The sequence below is a fragment of the Idiotropiscis lumnitzeri genome, chromosome 10 (assembly GCF_059441095.1).
Source record: "Idiotropiscis lumnitzeri isolate Australia: NSW breed Sydney's pygmy pipehorse chromosome 10, RoL_Ilum_1.0, whole genome shotgun sequence".
In the NCBI taxonomy this organism is placed as follows: domain Eukaryota; kingdom Metazoa; phylum Chordata; class Actinopteri; order Syngnathiformes; family Syngnathidae; genus Idiotropiscis; species Idiotropiscis lumnitzeri.
This window is the reverse complement of record NC_142400.1, coordinates 3,954,330-3,974,740: the sequence shown is the minus strand read 5'-3', so window position 1 is coordinate 3,974,740 and position 20,411 is coordinate 3,954,330. Positions and strand designations below refer to the sequence as shown.

Below are 20,411 nucleotides of genomic sequence, written 5' to 3'. Positions count from 1 at the left end.
CTTCCCCCTTCGCTTTGCTCCATTCAGCCCCTCAATCCTCTTCGTTCTGCCCCGCCGCCATCGCCGCCCCTGCGGGGACCAGACAGTCGAGGCTCCCTCAGCGCGCGGCGGACTGCACGGGCTGCCTCGTTGTCAGCTGTGAGGGTGCACACATTGAGAGTAAAAGGCGAGAGCGACGTATAAAAAACAAAAATAAAATATGTGTGTGGACTGGAGCTTCCAATTAGCTGCCGCTTTTAGAGTGCCTCATTGTCTGCCATGAGTTCCTACATTTCATGCCGAGCAAGTCCAATTTAACAACTGGCATGCAGGAGGGGGCCTTCAGGCTAGCGTGGGCACTTGAGAGCGCCTCATTGACAGCCGTCACTCTCCACACAACATGCCGAGAAGCAGTCAGTGTGTGTTAAGATGCTTACACTTGTGTAAGGGGTTTTAGAGCGCCTCGTTGTCAGCTGTGAGTGCGCACACATGGAGAGGAGAAGGCGGGAGAGCGACGTATTTAAAAAAAACAAAAAAACAAAAAACAAAAGTCAAATGTGTCGAGCGGTGCTTTAAACTGGGGTGGATCCTTTAGAGTGCCTCGTTGTCCGCCATAAGTCCACGCACGTCATGCAGAGAAAGCAAACATGTGGATGGGGGCTTTGGGCGACTGTGGCTGCTTTAGAGTGTCTCATTGTTGCGGCGTGAGGAATTCACAAAATACCATTTCAATCCAAACCTTTATATAACCAGAAAATAAAACTCCATCGAGACCAAAATTGTGATTTGGCCGAGGAGCGGGTGCACAATTCACATCATCATACAATATACGATATCTGAATATACCAGGTGAGGCTCGTTCCTCGGAATATGCTAAAGCAGGAGCCCACGTGACGTTAAGCGGCATTAAACGAGTCGTCCCGTAAAATATGTCACCTCAATCGCTATAGTCTGCCAACAGTGAAGGCCGTTCTCGTGCTTTGGAATTGAGCTGATTCCATTGCGCCACAATAATCCCGCTATTGGCTCGACGGGGGAGCATTAAACAGGTTTTGGGCTTTGAAATGGGCTGGCCTCATATGAAGCCATATCACCAATCAAACATCCCGCCGGCTCCACGCCACCGTACAATTGGATCAGTGTGACGCATTCATATGCCAGGACTCGACTTTCACGTAATAAACACACAGCACCTCCACTTTTGCTGCATCCTCCTTTGCGAGTATGCGTGTGTGTGTGTGTGTGTCTCTCACACATGCACACACACACATTCATAGGGTCTCCAAAAAAAAACAAAAAAAAAACACACTTCCACTCTCACTCACACTTATCCAAGTCAAGCAATGCAGCAATGATTTTTTTTTTTTTCCCTCGTGCCCCCCCCCTCGCCATTGCTCTCTCTCAATCCCCTCCTATACAAGGGTGTTTCCATGGCAACAAGCTCTCTTTTCCGGCATTGACATTTGCAAGAAAAGAAAAAGTTACAGGAAGTATGCACGGCCTCGAGGGGGGGGCGGCGGCTTGAGTAGACGTCAAGATGCCAGATTGGGAGGATGCGGGTAGGAGGGGGGGGGTGTAGTGTGGGTCCCGTTTCTCCAGTGATGAAAGCGCCCGCTGCCAACGTCATGCAAATGGGGCCTTGATGGAGGTTGTTCTTTGTGGCCCGGCATGATGGTCAAGGGCGCTCGGAGACAAGTGGCTCTTCTCTGGCGTTCCCTTTGAAATCATCATATTTATCGCCAGCGCCTGCCCTTGCGTGCATTGAATTTCCATGCCCAGGACCGGCCGTCTTTATAGCTGCCAAAGTGCGTCCTTGGAGTGCGTCAGCTCATCAGTGATAAACCGGACAAAAATGAAAGCGTGTGAAAATGTCACACCGTGATTCCAGTGATCGAAACAAGGGTTGACGTGGTTACTGCAGGGCAATACCATTTAAAAAAAAAAAAAAAAAAAAAAAAAAAAAAAAAATCCGGCAATTTTTTAAACATTAGAAATTGAATCGATGCACATTTGATAAACAAACAGCTACCAAAACAAAATTCACGCATGCAAGATTGGGAAAAAAACATACATTTTTGCACATTTTAAATGAAACCAAATCGGATTTTTGCACCTGCAATACATCACTTAATTATACTTAGAATTACAAAGAAAATATTGGGTGATGAGAAAAATAATAATGACAGTCTTACATGACTGTGCAATATTTCTAAAAAATAAATACATTAATTAATTTAAAAAAAAATCACAGATTTATAGCACATTCAATAGCACTTTTTCCATATTATAAATGAAACGGCAACCAAAACGGGTTTTCACCCACGGAACGTTTTGGGTGGTGATTATGGTATTGCGTTGTAGAACTATCTTGATAAAAACGATGTCAAAAATTACAAAAAAAAAAAAATATTTTTTTTTGCATGTTAGAAATTAAATGGCCAAATTGATTTCGGGCACTTAAATTAATTTATTGAGATGATTGCGGTCATGCATATTACTTGAAAAATGTACTTAAATGTAGTCGGGAAATTTTCATACATACGTCAAAATTAGTTTTCCAACATTAGAAATGAAGCAGGCGCTCATTAGAAATTCAACAAAAGATACTATTGCAGAAAATTGATCACAAAAACTTCCTTCAAATTGTGCTAAAAATAAAAAGCAAAAATTTTTTTCTGGCAAAATAAAAATGAATCAAAAGAACATTTAAAATTAAACATCCATTAATTTGAAATTACCAATACATTTTGGAGTGTTTATTAAAAGGAAAAAAAAAACACAACCTAAGTAGCGAAGGTGGATGAATGAAGTATTTGTCATCCAATATTGCTAAAAGACATCTCACATCCACTCCCTAAAAGCACTTTTTTGCCCATTAGAAATAAATGGCAATAGCGAACGTGTGAAATTTTCAAGCCTTTCATCTGAATACGGGCGCCCATTATGGTTGCGTGTACTTCGCCTAAAGGGGACACGCTCAGATAGCTCAGCTGTGGCATCTGCGAACAAGCCCGAGGCCATTTTCGCACCTTCTCGCAACACTTCATCGCTATATTAACGCATCTCCTCATTGGGATTCTCGCTTGCCGTTCTCTCTCTCGTCGCCTTCGCTCGCTATCTGGAGGCGAGCGTTCCCGCGGCAAACATATAAGCGTCTTTATTCGAGGTTGCTTCTCCTTTCCCCTTCTCGCCTTTCGTGCGCTTCTATCGGGCCTTTCCCCCCTCACCATCGGCGGGCGCGCTTCTGTGACTGATTCGACAAGCGGCATCGCCTGGCATGGAAACCCCCCCCCCCCTCTTCCTCCTCCCCACTCACTATATGATCTCTGTGGATTTACACATTGGCAAACACATCTGCTGGCAAGTGTGAGAGCTGTGATGTTTGTGGAGGCTGAGCAGACGCATGCATTATAGACACGATGGCGGAGTGGTGCGCGTTGACTTTTCCCAGCATTGACTGCTGACTGGTCCAGGTTGTCTGTCCATATCAGATGACAAGCTGTGGCACTGTGCCTGACTGGTAGTTGTCGTGGTTATCATAGCTTTACTTTTCTGGTCATGTAGTGTTCACATGGATGACTTTTGCAGATGCAATACGCTTTCCTGGTGGCGTAGCGGTTCACATAGATGACTTTTGTATATTCACTATGCACTACTGTTAGTGTAGTGGTTCAATTTGCTCACTTAATTTTACTGTCAATCAGTCCAGTGCAATCTCTACTCATTGGCTGGGGCTCCATGGATCAACGGTAGTGTAGTGGTCCATCTAATTTATTACACTAGGAATCATTGATAATGTAGCGGTTCACATGGATGACTTTTGCAGATGCACTATTCATTACTGGTAATGTAGTGGTTCACATTTCTTACTGAATTTTTCTCTCCTAATTGGCTGTGTCTCAATAGATTAACGGTATTATTGTGGTCCATATAACTTATTAAACTACAAATCATTGATAGTGTAGCGGTTCACATAGCTCACTTTTAATTTGATTGACTTCCGACCAATCCAGCGACGTTACTACATATCCGCTGTGGCACTATGGGTCTATGGTATCATCGTAGTTTAAATAGCTGAGTCATGGATTTAGTCTATGGATCATTCATAGTGTAGTGGTCCACATAGCTGGCTGCTGACCAGTCAAGGAGTGTCTCTACAAATTTGTTCTGGCAAATTGGGTCATTGATAGTATAGTGTTCCACCAAGGTCACTTTAAGTTACTTTGACTGGAGTGTCATTGGTAGAATACTGGTTCTGTAGAACCAATATGGATCATTATTAGTATAGTGGTTCACATAGCTGGCATAGTAGCGTAGTCCTTTACATAGCTCGATTAACTGCCGACCAGTCGAAAGATATTGCTGCATATCTGCTCTAGCACTACGGGTGACAAGTGGTATAGTAGTTCCTATAGCTGACTAATGTATTTACACTACGACTCATTCATAGTGCAGTGGTTCACATAGCCGACTTTTAGTCGGATTGACTGGTCAAGAGGTGTGTCTACATATTTTCTATGTCACGATGGGTCACTGATTGTATAGTGGTCCTGTCCTGCGCATGGATGTCACTCGGTATCAGCTGGCAAGTGTAGCGGTTCACACCGCTAAGTGATCTGTAATGTTAGTGAAGGCTGAGCAGAAAGTTTGACCCTGAGGAGAAGCAGCGAGGATGGGTGTTAACATGAGAGAAGCAGAATGTTCCATTCATAGCAGCACGCTGCCAACCATCTCCGGTGAAGAAAATGCAAAATCGGAGCTAATAAAGCGTGCTGGAATTCCTGCAGCTGTTCAAGTTTGAAGCGAGGAAGTTTTGACTGGAGATGGTTTTTCTCTCTGAGGACCCGGCGCGGGTGCTGCTGTTCTGCCGATTGGTTGAAATTGTCAAATTTATTCCGAAACTTTCAAGCCCGTCTGCGATCGGCCGCTGCAAATGAGTTTTTCCTTACTTTTTCCTCCCGCGTTGCATTCAGCTCTTAATCCTCCCTCGAGTCTTTCTTTCTTTTCTTCTTTTCCCCGTTACTTTTCCATCGCTTGGCTTGTTTACCTTTTTGTTCTTCCCTCGATCGGACGAGAGACGAGCCCGAGTTCTCCCGACCCGTTGTCGGTATGTTGCCCCGCCTCGGCTCTTTCCGCTTGAATGAACACATCAGATGATAAATTCCTCCAATTCTCCGGCCTTCAGTTTTGGCGAGGCACGCACAGGTGAGCATCAAAAGGTCATCAATTACGAGCCGGTCGCCTGGGCCGAGGTACCCGCCAGGCAATATTTACAGAAACCCAATTCTAACCGCGCTAGCATCAATGCAAGCGGTGCTGTTGTTGGTTTTTGGTAATAGATTATTCAACAGGGGGGAAAAAAATCATGGCATGTGGAATCAGAATTTATTTAAGGGCAATCGTTGCCAAAAATCAAGAAACAAAAAAGACACGGAAAAATCGCCGTAATGACGTGGGGCTGCTTTGCTACTCCCGGCACACACTTTTGTTTCAAAGTCACAGTTTTTCTTCAGCGTGAGCAGTATATTAGCGATTCTTCTGATTTGGATAAAATCACCAAGTCATTATCATTTGCCAAATAGTTTCAATAAGCACACAATGAAAACCGGACGAGGCTCAGTTATGATCTGGGGCTGCTTTGCTACATCCGGCATTTAGTGTTCTTGGATGTGTACATGTGATCTCAATACTAGTCAGCCCTGTTACATTTTTTATTTTTAAAGGCTTTCGTTGAATAGTTGAAACGCCTGAAATCTCACCATTTTTTTCAAGAATGTTTATGCTGGTAAAAATGTTTTTTATCGAGCCCAAAGATGACACCCCAGACTCACAAGAAGGTGAAGGACCTCAACCAGCCAATAGAAACAACTGTTTTTTTTCCCCAGAATATTTAAAATGTTCTCTGGATTACATTTTTAACTCATTCATTACCAGCCGAGTAAAAAAAAAAATAAAAATGGATCTTTGACGTATTTATCCGTCAATGGTAACGAATGAGTGAATATGCTTTGCCTACTTTAGCATCCAAACATGTCTTTGCTGTCGTAAGAAATTCCCGTCACCGCAGTCGCTTAAAATAAATGACACCGTTAAACTGTTAGGGGGAACGGCGGCGCCGCAAATGAATCTACCGTCTATCATCAACAGGTATGTTTATTATTCTCGACCACCACATCCTTCCGCTTTCTCCAAATTGATTCTTGATATCTTCCCTCGCTCTCGAGTCGCCGCTGACCTGCCAGGGCCGTCTGCGTGTCCCCCCCACCCCGCCCTCCTTCATCTCTAATTAAAAAGTTCCCTGATATCAACACAACTCGTGTTCCTCAGGAGCCATTTGGAGTGAGTTCATTAAATCGGGTGTCTCTTTCATAGTATACGCCTCATGCCCGCTAATGGGAATGCTCCGCCATTCGTCTTCCCCGCATTGTGGAACAAGCCGAGAGGTTGAGGACAAGTTGTCGCTGTGCTTCTGTTTTTTTTTTTTTATTGAAATAAATGTGCCTTGAAAGGTTGTGCAGTGTTGAGATTGGGCCATTGCTTAGATTGTTTGGCTCGCAGAGTTGTCGCGTGCCAACCCAATCAATCCTGTTCTTCCCTTCCACTCGGGCTCTTCATTAAATAAGAGTCGCGGTTGCTCGGGTGGAGGAGTTCCGGCTGCGTCTCCTGGCGTCTTCAAATTAGATGACCCGGGTTGGATCTGTTGGGTCTGTTTCTCCGTCGGGTGCCCGAGGTTCTCTTGACTTGTTTATGGCCTAATTTGCCGGGCTGGTCGTGGTTAGCTTGGACTCTGTGCACTGAGCCAGGGGGTCAGTGGTTAACAGCCGCCATGTGCTATACCGAACATACACATTTCTCAAGTAAAAGGTGCATTAAGAGCTCGAGGAGACCCATGGGCGTCGGGGTTATAGGCTTGTGTCAACCAGTTAGAACTGTTTGCTTTTGAAGGGAGGCCAGCGAGGACGAGAGGCGCCTTTCACTTGACTGTAGCACGTCTTTCAGCGCTAGTGTGTTGAACTCATTATATTCTGTCGCGCCTTCTCTGCCACCAATTATTCACGGTAAGCACAACGTGTAGTCGAAATAAACAGAGCTAGAAATAATCGAGAGTCAAAATGTGTTTTATTTCTTGTATTTTAATTGTCTAAAATAAATATCACATGGGTTCTGTTGATGTAGTCCCGAGATAAAGTTAGCATTAGTGAATCATTAGAAATAGTTCACCAAAAAGAACCGTTCAAAAGGATTTTTTTTCACCGAATCGTTTGTGAACGGGAAATAACGTCACTTTCTTTCACAGAATCGTACGTGAATGGAGAAACTAAATCACGATCATTCACCGAAACGTTCGCATGATTCCGTAAACACCATTTTTACTAAAATCCCTTCTCCATCTGACGCTGGCCGCTGATTGGTCGTTCACGATGATTGACGAAATGCGCATTCCTGACCTCAAATGAACTGAGAAAAGAACGACTCACTTGAGGAAGTCATCCGTTCACTCACATTCACTAAAAAGATGCGTTCTTTTTGAAAGAATCGTTCAAGGACAACCCAACCCTCGTTAGCATAAAGTTAATTTTAGCTTGGGTGCGCTACGCAGTCTGTAGGTAGAAAGGTAGGGAGGGTAGAAATTTGGCTTACGGGGATAGATTTTGACTCTACTGACCAATCGCAGTTCTAAAATGAATGCTAATTGCTAAATGCGCAATCCGCACCAGCAACCGGCAGCGACTGGCTAGCTAGCACGGCTAAACACATTGGGCTGGAGAACTTTCTGTTATTTTGTATGTATTCTGGTCTCATTTTCGTGTATCAGTACACGCTTCGTGGTTACCACGTTTTTGCATTCAACAAACACAACAACTAGAAATAATCAATGGACAAAATAACCCACAGCACAATTGCACAATAAACCTGCTTCACAATTGATGCGATTGTTCCTCTCGCCAGTTATTCGTGACTGTAAACACAACAGAAATAAAGAGATGACTGCAAATAATGCGCAGCGTCAGGAATTTTTATTTTTTTTTGTGAGGCAGAGCTGGAAACATCTTTGCTTTTGTTGAGAGAAAGACCGCAAAGGCTGCGGATCAATGTTTGTTCGCACGTGTGCGCCCATACAATATGAGTCATTCGCGACGTTAGCGTTTGCCAGCCCCAACGCGAGTGCGTTTATTTCTGATTCATTCCCGTAAGGCTGCGCCACCATTGAGATTTCCATTGAACTCACTCGCGTAATTAGAGACGGTGCTACGGAGGACTTCACATCCATCCTCAAAAGTGCGCAGCTGTGTGTCCTGTGTAGTACCTCCCCCCCATCCCCGACCCCCCGTGGTGCTTCTAAGTCTCCCGTCATCCTCCGTCGCTTTGACCGAGCGTGCAAATGGCAAATGGGCAGCCTACCACCGCCCGGTCCCCCGAGCCCGCCTTATGTCTTATTCATGAGCGGAGGTTGCCGCCATGCCCCTCGTCGCACACTATGTCAGAAACACACCGCAGCCTCTTACTCACGGTCGCCCCCCCCCCGCCCCTCCCGGTATGAAAAAGCACTTGGTGCACGATAAACCTGGCGTGACGTTCCTGCTCCCGTTGCCATGTCGCACCTTGGAGGCTGATTTAAAAAAAAAAACAAAAAAAAAACATCACGTCATGGGGGAGCCAGTGTGAAAAGCCAGACCTGTTCGCCCCTAGCAAGAAGAAAACAATTTGTGCCCCTATCCCACTACCCACTCTCCGCCACAACTATAAATAGCATATTTGTTGCAAAACAAACCAACATCGTAGACGTTTATACTCGCTGAGCGCAATGGGCAATGAGAGCGCCACTGCTACCTACTGGAGTGGAGGTGCAATTACACTTTATTGTGTAATGGCAGGAAAAAAAAGCATGTTCCCGAGGTTCACACGCTCGCCCCACTATTTGAGAAGCACTGACGGAGTGAGAGACAATGATGAGGACAAGAGTCCGTGGCTGGCACTTTATTTTAGCAAACCAAGTCCCAGAAGCCTCTGTAATTAATTTAATGTTACCAGAACTGTGCGGTACTCTAATTGACATGCTTCCATGAACTTCTTAAAAAAAATGTTTTTATTAAATGAGCAAAGACAAAAGACCTTTGCTGTTACTTTGATGTAACAAAACAAGCGCTAATGACTTAGAATGAGTATATGGCCGCCATTTATGTTCATCGTATTTTGACTGGAAAGATGAAACCCATTCGTTGTTTCTTAGTTGTCAGAATCCAAGTAGAACCTCGGATAATGAAGGTAATCGAGCAATGTTCTTAAAACGTTCCGTTCCAAAGACGATTGAAGGCGAAAGCTGATCAGTGATCATCGTGTCTTTGGTTTAAACTTCCGTTCAGGTGAAGAAGTACGCCAATTGATGTCACTTTGCAACCAAGTGCAAAAATTTCCATGTAATTTGTTTGGACCAAAGACAAAAGGCATTAATCAAAAATTGTCAAGATCCGACGAGCAGCAATCGTGAATGTAAAGTTTTTAACATGATGACGGACAGCGACAAAATGAAATGCACCGTACCACCACGGATGTTTTCTTATCAAGTCGAATGCGAGCGTGCGGTCGGCGCTCTCTGAGAATCCCGTTGCGACGGGCTTGGCCGATGCCATGGATCTACAGTTTCATGAAGACGTTTCCCCGGAAACGATGACATCAACAGTCTGACATTCAGGATGAAATGTCTACTTCGTGGCAAGTCGATAACGTAATAAAGTTGTCTTGGATGCCGGGCTTTGCTTAAAGGTCGGGTCATTCGGCAAAGCGAGACCAAGGTGTTGGCTGGTGCAGGCGTCGCTGGCACCCCCCCCTCCCCTTTCCACCCCCCCCCCCCCGAATGTAGCGGCACTAATTGTCCTCCCGTGTATCAGCAGCGATAGCTTCACTTTGAACCCGTGTCAACGCTTCTATTAACTCGCAGGTGATGTGTTGATCGGCTCTCGGGATCCCCTTGAAATGTTCTTGTCGGCGAGGATTAGACTCTCCGGGGCCAAAAGTGTCGCCGTTTTCCAGCCCCCTTTCATCTTCTGAGGATCTCGCCAGCTTCTTTGACAATCAAGCGATCCATTAAATTTTCACAATACGCCAGCCGTCGGCTCCCTGGCGGGGTTTCGACATCCAATCTCTCTTCGCCGGGGCGCCTCCTAAGGGGCGCTCGGTCTACCTCAGAGTCTTAAATGGTGAGGGGGGGAGAAAAAAAAAATCTCCTGATTAAAAATTAATTAAAAGCCATTTAGCTTTTTCTCCCCTCCTTTGCCTTTGTCGCCCTTAACAGAAACAACTTTGGTCTCCAGGTGGGGGGTAGAAGCCACTCAGCTCTCAAATGAACTTTACGTGACCCGTTTCCGCTGATGGATGCATTCAAGTCACCATCACGTGCAGAATTTTGCACGGCAAATCAGCAGGCCAGACGCTACTTGCGCTCCGACGCCAACTTGCGCCGATGAAGATTTACCCACAAACGCCGTTGAGTTCTTCCATTTAATTTGGATTCCACAACCCCAATATTAGTCCGAGTACCGAATTTTCTCTGCGCCGACACATGTTCCGACCACGCTCGCCTTTAATCATGCGAGAACGTCGATACTTGATTTGCTCACACGGGCAGTCAGCTTATCTTTTACGTCAAGACCGCACTTATATTTAAAATAAAATGAATGGGGGAGGACGTCCAAAGAGCTTGAAGGACACTCCAGGCAGCCGGTGGACATACTTAAAAAGAAAAAAAAAAATGGCATTATAAAACATGTGTTCATGGGTTGCTAACGCCCTTGGAGGCTAATAAGTTATTCAAAAGATTATTTCCGTCAGGACTACATGCTTCGTCTTCGCGCTTACCTTGAGTTAGATTGCGAAACCCACCTAGCGGCAACATGGGAGCTGTTACTTCCGTGTGTGTGTGTGTGTGTGTGTGTGTGTGCGTGGTCATGCTAAGCCTGCTGCGCTGCCTTAATGACCCATGCTGCACCTCCAGGAGCTCAGGGAGTGTCAAGCCGCCATGACTAACGGCCCTGCCCCTGTCAACACACACACACGCACACCCACGCATGTTAAAGCACACACAAAGGCACCCATACAATCCACTGCTGCTTAGAGGCTGCAGTTTCCTGCCCTTAGAAATTATTACGTATGTAGAAGTCAGCAACACGTCCGTGTGTGCTAACGGCAAAGGATAAGATTGACTTTTTTTTTTTTTGTGCACCGAGATGGAACATGAATTGTGGGGTGGGGCTCCCGGCAGCCCCCTCCCACCCCATCAGGTCTCCCTTTCCTCCCATTACGCACATGGCCGGTGGTCTCAAAGCGTCCATCGACTGCACAATTTATGAGAGCCAGCAATTTTTTTTTTTTTTCCTTACAAAACAAACATGGTCGGCTCCGCTCTGGTTTGTAATGTGGTTGGCCTTCTGCCAGTTTGTATTGCATAATGCAGGATGAGATTTTACGACTGGCAGGGAGGCTACACTGTGATCATAAACGTACAATTGGTTACCGTCGCCTGGACCAGTTGTGATGTCATGGATTCTTGGACAGTTGGACACAAAATTGGGTTCCCAAAGTCTCAAATATCCGAGCCCGAAATTGAAAAGCAAATCAGCCGTTTTGGTTTGAATCTGCATTTTGAGCCCAAATTTTAAGCATCCTGTGATGCCAAATAGTGGAGCAAAAATCTCCTGACCTGCACCATCTAATGTTGGCAGAGCGCAGTGTCTGATTTTTAGGAAATTTCCAATAATTAGCTTCCAATGGCAATTTCACCCACAAACACAAATGGGCTGTCATAACAGAAGACACGGAAAAGACTCAGTCCTGAAATTGAGCTGGGAGTAGGCCAGTTTTGGGCGAATTTCAGGTCTTGGACGAGGGAATGCAATTAAATGGATCCCAATGGAGGGCATCGTTGATGGGTGGGCGGTGCTAAATTGTGAAAGAAAAAAAAATCCCCCCCCCCCCCAAAAAAAAAAACTCCAACCCAATTCAAACTCAATTCGTCCTGATTAGAAGAAAATTAAAACATTTTTTTGGGCATACCATAGTTGATGTGGGCAGAACAAAATGTGATCTTTTCAAAGATTCTCTGAAAGTCCCTGACACCAGTTTGACCAATTTCATAACCACTGTCTTCAGAAGCTGATTTCCAACTCCTACAACTTGTTTTCAACCTTGGCGCCCATCGAATCGGGTCCCCTAATACGTATTGACTGGAGCATCTCAAGATTGGGTTTGTTCAACGTCAGGGCGAGGAGCGCTGCGATGCGACGGCGAGCGGAGAGAAACGGATTAGGACGCTCGCGTCCATTCATCAAGAGAGAAAGAACAATCGACGAAATGGGGGAAAAAAAAAAAAAGTTCTCCTTGATAGTGCCGCAACGGGTGAGAGGCGCAAAGATGGAACGAATGAGCCAGCGAAATTGAAGCGGAGAGAGTCCACCGCAGATGTATGGTTGCGGGCGTCAATCAATTATTAACGCCATGCAGATTAGCAGCTGTAGCGTCGACGAACGATGAAGGCTGTCAGTTTTTCCCTCTCTCGCTCTCTCACCTGCTTTCCGGCGTGATGGAGCGCGGAAAAAGAGTATAGCGTGCGGTGACGGGAGATAAATTGGGCGAGGGGGGGGGGGGGGTGAAGTTGCATCTAACTTGTTTTGTGCTTTGTTTATACCTCCAGCGGGGGAGACAGAAGGGTTAGCAGAGAGCGCTGTGATGTGCTCTTATTGCGAAGAGAGCAATAAAGCATGATCATTAGCTGCTTGCAAGATGGATGGCGCTCAGCTGGAGTTGGGCTGCAGCGCGTCACGATGTGACAGATGTGCGGCGAGACATTCCGTTGTCTGATCATCACGCAGCAGCGTTCTATAACCGAGCCCTTTGGACCCAATTTTTCACGTCGAGTCCTCAAAACTTTGGCGGCACGCTAAGGCGGCGTTAGATACGATAGTCAACGAAGATATGTACACTCGGTTCTGATCGGGGTGATTTTAACCGAATCCCATTGAGCGTGGGTCTTCGATCCTGTTCATCGAGCTTCGATGTCCTGTCCGTATTCCATCTCTCCGTGCTGCAACACACCTGATTCAATTGATCAGGATGCTGGATAACAATCCAGATTATTTGAATCGGGTGTTTTGCAGCAGGGAGAGTTGGAAAACAGACAGGACAGCGGACCTGCAGGAACAGGATTGAAAACCCCTGAACTCATTCACTACCAGCCAAGGTGAAATGAACGTACTTTTTTTACGTCGATATCCGTCAATGGCAATGAATGAGTAAAGGAACCTTGTCTCGGGCTAATTTTTTCAAACTTTCTAAACACACTGTGATTGGCTGGCGATCAGTGCAGGGTAAACCCCGCCTCTTTCATAAGGTCAGCTTGAAAAGGCGCCAGCTCACCCGTGACCCATTCAAGGATAAGCGCCATTGGATGGATGGATGTTTGGCAGTTCTGGAAACTATCAACCGCTTGCGAATGCTCATCCCCACCACCTACAGGACTAGAGAGGAACTGCCACTCAAACAAGTTCAAACATACTTTTTTGTTTTATGAACAAGTTTAAGGTTTTGTTTTGTCCCCGGTGGAGGTCTGCACTCCACTGAGTGTCATTTCACTTCTCAACCATCTTTGCTTCCCTGGCCAATCAATGTTAAGACATCAACATCGGCGCTGCTAACTGCAATTGCTATTTTGCATGGTCTTTCTGACATTTTGCGAAAGAAGTAATTAATTGGCGCATCACAGAGCGCGTGGCCTGAAATCCATAACCGACGCCCCCACTGTCGTCATTCATTGCATTCGCAGACACTTCGGGTGCATTTTCATCCCCGTGATGAAGCTCATTGATTTTTTTTTTCTTTTTCTGTCTTTGATTGAGTGTGGCCGACATTAGCGCCGCTTATTCTCATGAAGATGTCGCACAGAGGCCATTGAAATGTTAATTGAGCTTCCTCGGGTTTTTATTTCACTTTTTATGTCATGACTGCAATCCACGTCACTCATCGGACTTATCGGACTCACTGGCGGAAAAAGGAGCATGTGTAAATATTGCCATGCTGTTTATTTACAAAGATGAGCAAGAGGGTGAAAATTAGCTCTATGAACTCCCACGAGCACGTCACGTTTGGGGCAACACAATTAACCCGAAGACAGGTGCTATACATACTGTAGCTTATTGTAGAGGTTATCGGAATACAGCGTGAAGCGCTTCTATTTCAGAATGTTAAATCTCCCAGCATTCCATAAATCATTCAGCGTAACCTCAGGCTATTTTGACCGTAAAAGCACACTGGCAGGAGAGACACAAAATATGCATGTGTAGGTAGAAGGCCGCACAATATGAAAAAGTCTGATTTTTCCAAATTAAAGCTTGTTATTTTTGTACTAAAGTCTATTTGGTTGGTGAGTTGGTTGCTTGGCCGGTCAATGTGTTGAATGGATGGTTAGTTGGTTTCTCCGTTTTTTTTATCATCTGATTGTTTGCTGCTGTGTTGCCAGATCCGTCTGTCTTTTGAATGGGTTGGTTGTTTGGTCGCTCAGTCAGTCGGTTGTTTAAATAAACGATTGCTTGGTCAAACCTGAGGGCAGTCAACGCACACGTGATTGGTTGTTCTCTCAGTTGTTTGGTCATTCTGAGAGTTGGTTGGTTGAAAAGAAGGTTGGTTGGCTGTTTATTCAGTTGTTCGGTTTGTTTGTTTTTTGGGCCAGCACTCATTTTGTTGATCAGTAGATTTGTTGTTTGGTCAGTTGGTTCATTGGCTAGTCGGTTGATCCATCAATAGGTTGGCTGGTTTTGTTAGTCACCCATTTGGCGATGGATTGGTGTTTGCTTGGTTTGTCGGTTGCTCCATTAGTCAGTTAGTTGGTTGTTTGGTTAGTTGATTGGTCGGCCATTTTGTCAGTTGTTTAGTCTGACATTAGTTGAATTATTGGTCGGTCATTTAGTCAGGTGCTTGGACAGGCAGTCCATCTCTAGATTGATTGATGGGCTTATCGGTCATTTGGTTGGTAGGTTGTTTTGTTGGTTGGTTGGTTGACTGTATTTTTGGTCCACTAGTCTGTTGTTTATTTAATTGCTGGGCTGTTGGTTTGGTCATTTAGTCAGATAGTTGTTTTTTTGGACTTTTGTTTTGTTGATCCACTTGTTGTTTAGTTGGGTCGGCAGATGTTCGGTGTTTCCTCGGTCAGTTGGTTGTTTGTCATGTTAGTTGGTTGGTTGAGCCGCCAGGTGTTTTGGCCAGTCTGGCAGTTTGTTCGTTGACTGATTCGTCGGTCCATCGCTCAGTTGATTGGTTGTGCAGTTGGTCATAAGTTGGTTGATCATTTGGTCAGTCTGCCAGTTGGTTGCATGGTTAGTTAAGTCACTTGGCCGATCGGTCGGTTGGTTGGCATGTTAACCGGCTGATCAATCGCTCGGCTAAACGCATCCAATTCAGAACGTTTTAAACAGTCGTGCTTAACTTTTCCACCAATTTCCAGCTAGAAAACATCCTCATGGGTATTAGATTTGATCCCATTTTCATTCGCCATCCCTCAGTCCAATTTGACATATCCTTGGAGGAATTGCAACCAATGTCGCGCTGATAAGACCCCACTCTAATGGTGTTGTGATGGTCTCAAACGTATTCTTTCATTTAGTTGTCATAGTTCCTCACCGGAATTTGCCAATGACTGCAGTGTCATCACCGCCCATAACAGGAGCACATTACAGTTTGGAAACCCAGCAGAATGCGCCTTTAAAAATGCATCGGGAGAATTTATAGTGTGTGAGAGTAAATGCTTCCTAATGGAATCTTCCATTAAAAGCTCTCCACATTATGTCCAAGGCCTTTTTCGACTCTCAGCGGCGAAGTGAGGGAGGAATTATTCTAACAGTCACTCCTGCAAGCCCCCTCTACTCCGCCCGCCCCCCCCCGGGCCCTCCTTTTGTTCTAGCCTTTCCCAAAGACGAGGTTAGGCATCAACGCTGAGGGGCTCCTGCTTGTTGCCTGAGGCATCTCGTGCACATGAGGTGGACAAGAGACAAGGATTTGCTATCAAGTGGAGAGCCACCGAGTGAAGCTACAGCGCATACAAAAAGTCTACATGCCCCCGTTCGAATGCCAGTTTATTTTCAAAAATGAGACCAAGATAAATCATTTTTAAAATATGAACTATAACCTCAAGAACTCATGTTCAAATATTTAACATGTCGATGTAATTTAATATTGATGTAAACAAACAACTGACGTAATGCAGTTGCACAAGTGAGCACACCCTCACATTCAGGGATGTGGCTATGTCACGTTAACGGTCGGGAAAATGTTTCGAAAGATCTGGTTCTATTTTTTTTTTTTCTATCACTCAAACTTGCCCATTGAAGCTGCGGGTGTGTAGACTTTTTATATTCACCGCGTTGCAGTGGGGTAGCCATTGAAAGTAATGCCGCCCGTTCCCTGCTTGGCGTTCTGTACGCCGCGGCGAGGTGAAGGTGAGGGCAGTTCAGTTTACGTTTTCGCTTATCAGGGTGACAGACAGCAATCAGATTGAGCGCAAGAGTTTGCCACTCCAAAGGAAAAGGACAGCAAATGTGAAAAGCAAATCTGTCCTTTTAGCCTTGTTGCCAACAATCTGCACATTTTTTTTTTTTTTGGGTGCTTCCTGCAAAGTACAAACTGCACGTATTAACTTCTTTAGGAAACTCTCACAAATGTCAAATCGAATTTGTCGGCTATTCTGACATCAACCACAATATTTTTTTTTCAGAGTGAAACATGCATAGTTTGCTTTTTTTTATAGGAAATGACCCAAAAGTGCGAGATAGACTTTTCCGTTGGTCCATCAGCCATTTGATCGGTTGGTTGTTCGGTCAGTGATTCGTTGCTTAGTCAGAAAAATAAATAAAATCTCTCCAGCAAGACTTCAAAGATCAAGATGAAAAGAGATTTCTGTTATATATCGTAAATTAGACAACAATCTCTAGGATTCATGGCATTGAATGGGACTCCCCCCACCCAAAAAAAAAATTCCTGCAAAATTTTCTGCTGTTGAGAACATTTTTTTTTTATTCCTGGCATAATCTGCTGCGACATGTGACAAGAAAAATCAGCGAGCAGATGAAAACTTAAACTCGATGCGAACCCCCCAAAATGGTGGATTTGCGCATCCAGCAGGAAGCTCTTGTTGCTTTCTCCGCCTGCTTTCGCCAAAAATCCGCCGCCATCTGTTCGCCGCTCACCAGCCGTCTCCACATCCTCCCCTCGAGTTCGGACTCCCCCAGACCGTCTGTCAACCTCCTTAGCCTTCCCGCGAAGCCCCTTCCCCTCCGCCGCCGCCATCCATCATGGCGCACTGACTCATGATTCCCACGTGGGGGCTGCCAGGCGACAGGGATCATGCAGCTTTGTGGAACCGGTGCTCGGATAAGCTGCTGAATTAGCGGATGGAGGAGATGAGCGGTGGCAGTGCAAAAGGGAGCGCATGAGATAAGAGGAAAGGGGCTGTGATCAAAATGCATAAAAAAAAAAAAAGAGGTGAGCAAAGTAATAGGATATTGGCGAAAGTTGAGTGGGAATAAAAAAAAATAGTCTACGCCGGACTGTTTGTTTTTTAACATGCAAACAAAACAACTCAATTGGAAAAAAGAAACAAATATTTTGGGAAAGCGAGAGAGAGAGAACATTTGGCCAGGGAGGCTCGGAAGAAATGTTTGTTGGTTAGTTGGTCTGTGATGTTGCTGATTGGTTTGTTTGTTGGCTCATCAGTTGGTTGGTTTGTGGGTCAGTTGATCTGTTGATTGGTTGCTTTATTGGTCAGTCGGCCATTTAGTTGGTTGGTTGTTCACTTAGTTCAGAACAGTTCTGTTACGCCCCCCAGCAAAAAGAAAGCAATTCGTGCCCCCCCCCCACCACCACCACCACCCACTCGCCACCGCAACTATGAATAACAGCATTTTTGTTGCAAACAAAAAAACAAAACTACAATCCTTGCTGCCCACAATGGGCAAGGAAAGCACCATTGCCACCTACTGGAGTGGATGTGCAATTACACTATTATAATACAGGGGGGGGAGCATGTTCGCCCCCCTCAGCATCGCACCGCGCCCCGCCAGGGAATTTCACCTTTTAGCGTGACAACGCACACATCTGCATGAGCAAAAAGAATGGCTGTCATGGCCGCTGACGACAACGTGTCTATCCTACTCCTGTCACTCCGTGAGGCTGTCCGTCAAAAGTTCGTGACCCTGGCAACGGGTCAGCCGCTAGTCATGAGCGGTGCTTTTTCCGCTCGATCAAGCGCACCAAATCACATTCCCGGTCGTTCAGCGCGCCCTACGACGATTTTTTTGTCGAGAGGGAATCAAAAGATGGCGAGCGGTTTCCTCATCCAAGCTGCTCAGGATTGCTTTAAATGAGACATTTTGCGGCAAATGTATTTGTAATGTATAATGTAATCTATTGCATGTATACAAATAGTTTTGGTCTCTGGGATGCCTGCCATCGCATCAAGTGTGAAATTACACAACAAAGTAAATCTTTAGTGAGCGGCCTATTTCAGAAAGTATGTTGGGAACTGTGAAGACCAATTTAAATAAACCCGCCCTCAGTTTCTCCAACCACAATGCGGCAGCTACTTGGGTGAATATATTCATGGAACAACGATCATGTCAAAGCCAAAAGCTAAGATAAGCTAATTAGCTGTACATGAACACACTACATTGATATATGAAATAATGGGGAAAAATGTTCATAGAGTAATAATTAATTAATTAATAAGGTTGAAGATAAAGTACACACATCTTGATGCTTCAAATAAAAACATTTGTGTGGTTCTACAAAAATAATAATAAACTATCAATGTCTAAATAATGCAAATATCACAACACAAACATACATGACTCAGACACGAAAAGAAGTCGCGGCAATAGCTCTCCATAAAATGCGCTCGTGAAGATCGAACGCTACCAATTAGCGGTAGTGTATTTGTACACACAAACGACTAAAAACTTACTTGTCTCACGCACAACTCGAAGCAGGATAAAAAAATGTGGACTACAACTTGAATAAACCTAACTAGATAAACAGAACTGACACAATTCTCGCCACCGTCTCTCCTTCCTCCTTCCTATACGCGCACGCGCGCGCGCGCACACGCTACGTGAGTTGGAGCGCTAAGCTCCGCCCTCTTAAAGGAGCCAGTGTCGCAGTCTCTGAGCAGCCTTTTCTACAAGCCCTGTGAATTATAATTAGGTTGAAAATTATGAATAGCTGGAGCCATCACGCATTTTTTACATTGGCTACAAAATGTGGACTACAACTTGAATAAACTTAACTAGATAAACAGAACTGACACACTTCCCGCCACCGTCTCTCCTTCCTCCTTCCTATACGCGCACGCGCACGCACGCACGCTACGTGAGTTGGAGCGCTAAGCTCCGCCCTCTTAAAGGAGCCAGTGTCGCAGTCCCTGAGGAGCCTTTTCTCCAATCCCTGTAAATTATAATTTGGTTGAAAATTATGAATAGCTGGAGCCATCACTGATTTATTTGACATCCCAACGAATAGCAATGAAGTTCTTGCTCTCCGTGTAGAAGTTTGACAAAATCTATGGAAAATCTATAGCGAGGCCAGCGTGCACACAACCGTGCGGCAAAATAGCGAGCCACGACCGATATTTTTTTTTCTCTTCCCCACCCGCTGCACATGAAGGAGCATTAATCCAATCCAAACAGCTCCGAGGAGACGGCTCTCTAATAACTTACGGTGACTTAAGAATCTGTTTGTGTCGGCAACGGGCCCGTGAAAGATTAATAACCGCCACAATAGGAACGGTGCGCGTCCTCAGGAAATAAAGCGCACAATAGGAAAATAATGCCGATGTGCTGAGATAAATGAAAAGGCAAATTAGCCGCCGGCGATGTCGTTTAATTACAAATTGCCTCGGTCGCCGCTTGATTTGCTGGCCCGAGATTCCGCTAGGGACGCCAGCCGGCGGATTCCGATTCGATACACAAAACTCATGAGTGGGAAAAAAACAAAACAATTACTGCTCCCTGTTTTAACTGTAGGCCAGGTAAAAATGATTGCGACATCACACATCTGATAGCTGAAATTCCTGCGTTAATAACGTGTTTTGTTCTTTTCCCGACTACAAGGTATAATTCAGTAGTTCATTATTAAGATTTAATACCATTCTTCTGTTTCAGCCTCCCTCAAAATATATTCGATTAAAATAAGAAAATCACATTCGATAATCTTGTACATTATGAAAACACACAGTAATGACATAATTCACAATTAGATAATGATCATGGGTGGATGGATGATTTGCGTCTCTCATATCAGATTGCATTCGAGTGCGCAAGTGTACCTAATGAAGTGTCCATTGAATGTATGTTCCTAAGGGCTGTTCTTATTGTGTTTGGTTGAGAAATCTGTTTGCT

General features: G+C 45.0%; 1 protein-coding gene and 1 long non-coding RNA gene across 2 annotated transcripts in view; one reads left to right on the top strand and one right to left on the bottom strand.

The window, feature by feature from the left end:
• The window catches only part of iglon5 (IgLON family member 5), a 127,268-nt gene that overhangs the window by 73,547 nt on the left and 33,310 nt on the right, over positions 1 to 20,411 (top strand). The window lies entirely within an intron of this gene.
• LOC148328662 (uncharacterized) lies at positions 9,850 to 19,108 on the bottom strand. The gene is made up of 3 exons (XR_015845697.1): positions 18,980 to 19,108; positions 10,837 to 11,015; positions 9,850 to 10,710 (listed from the first exon to the last, which is right to left on the bottom strand). It is a non-coding gene; the product is annotated as an uncharacterized LOC148328662 (long non-coding RNA).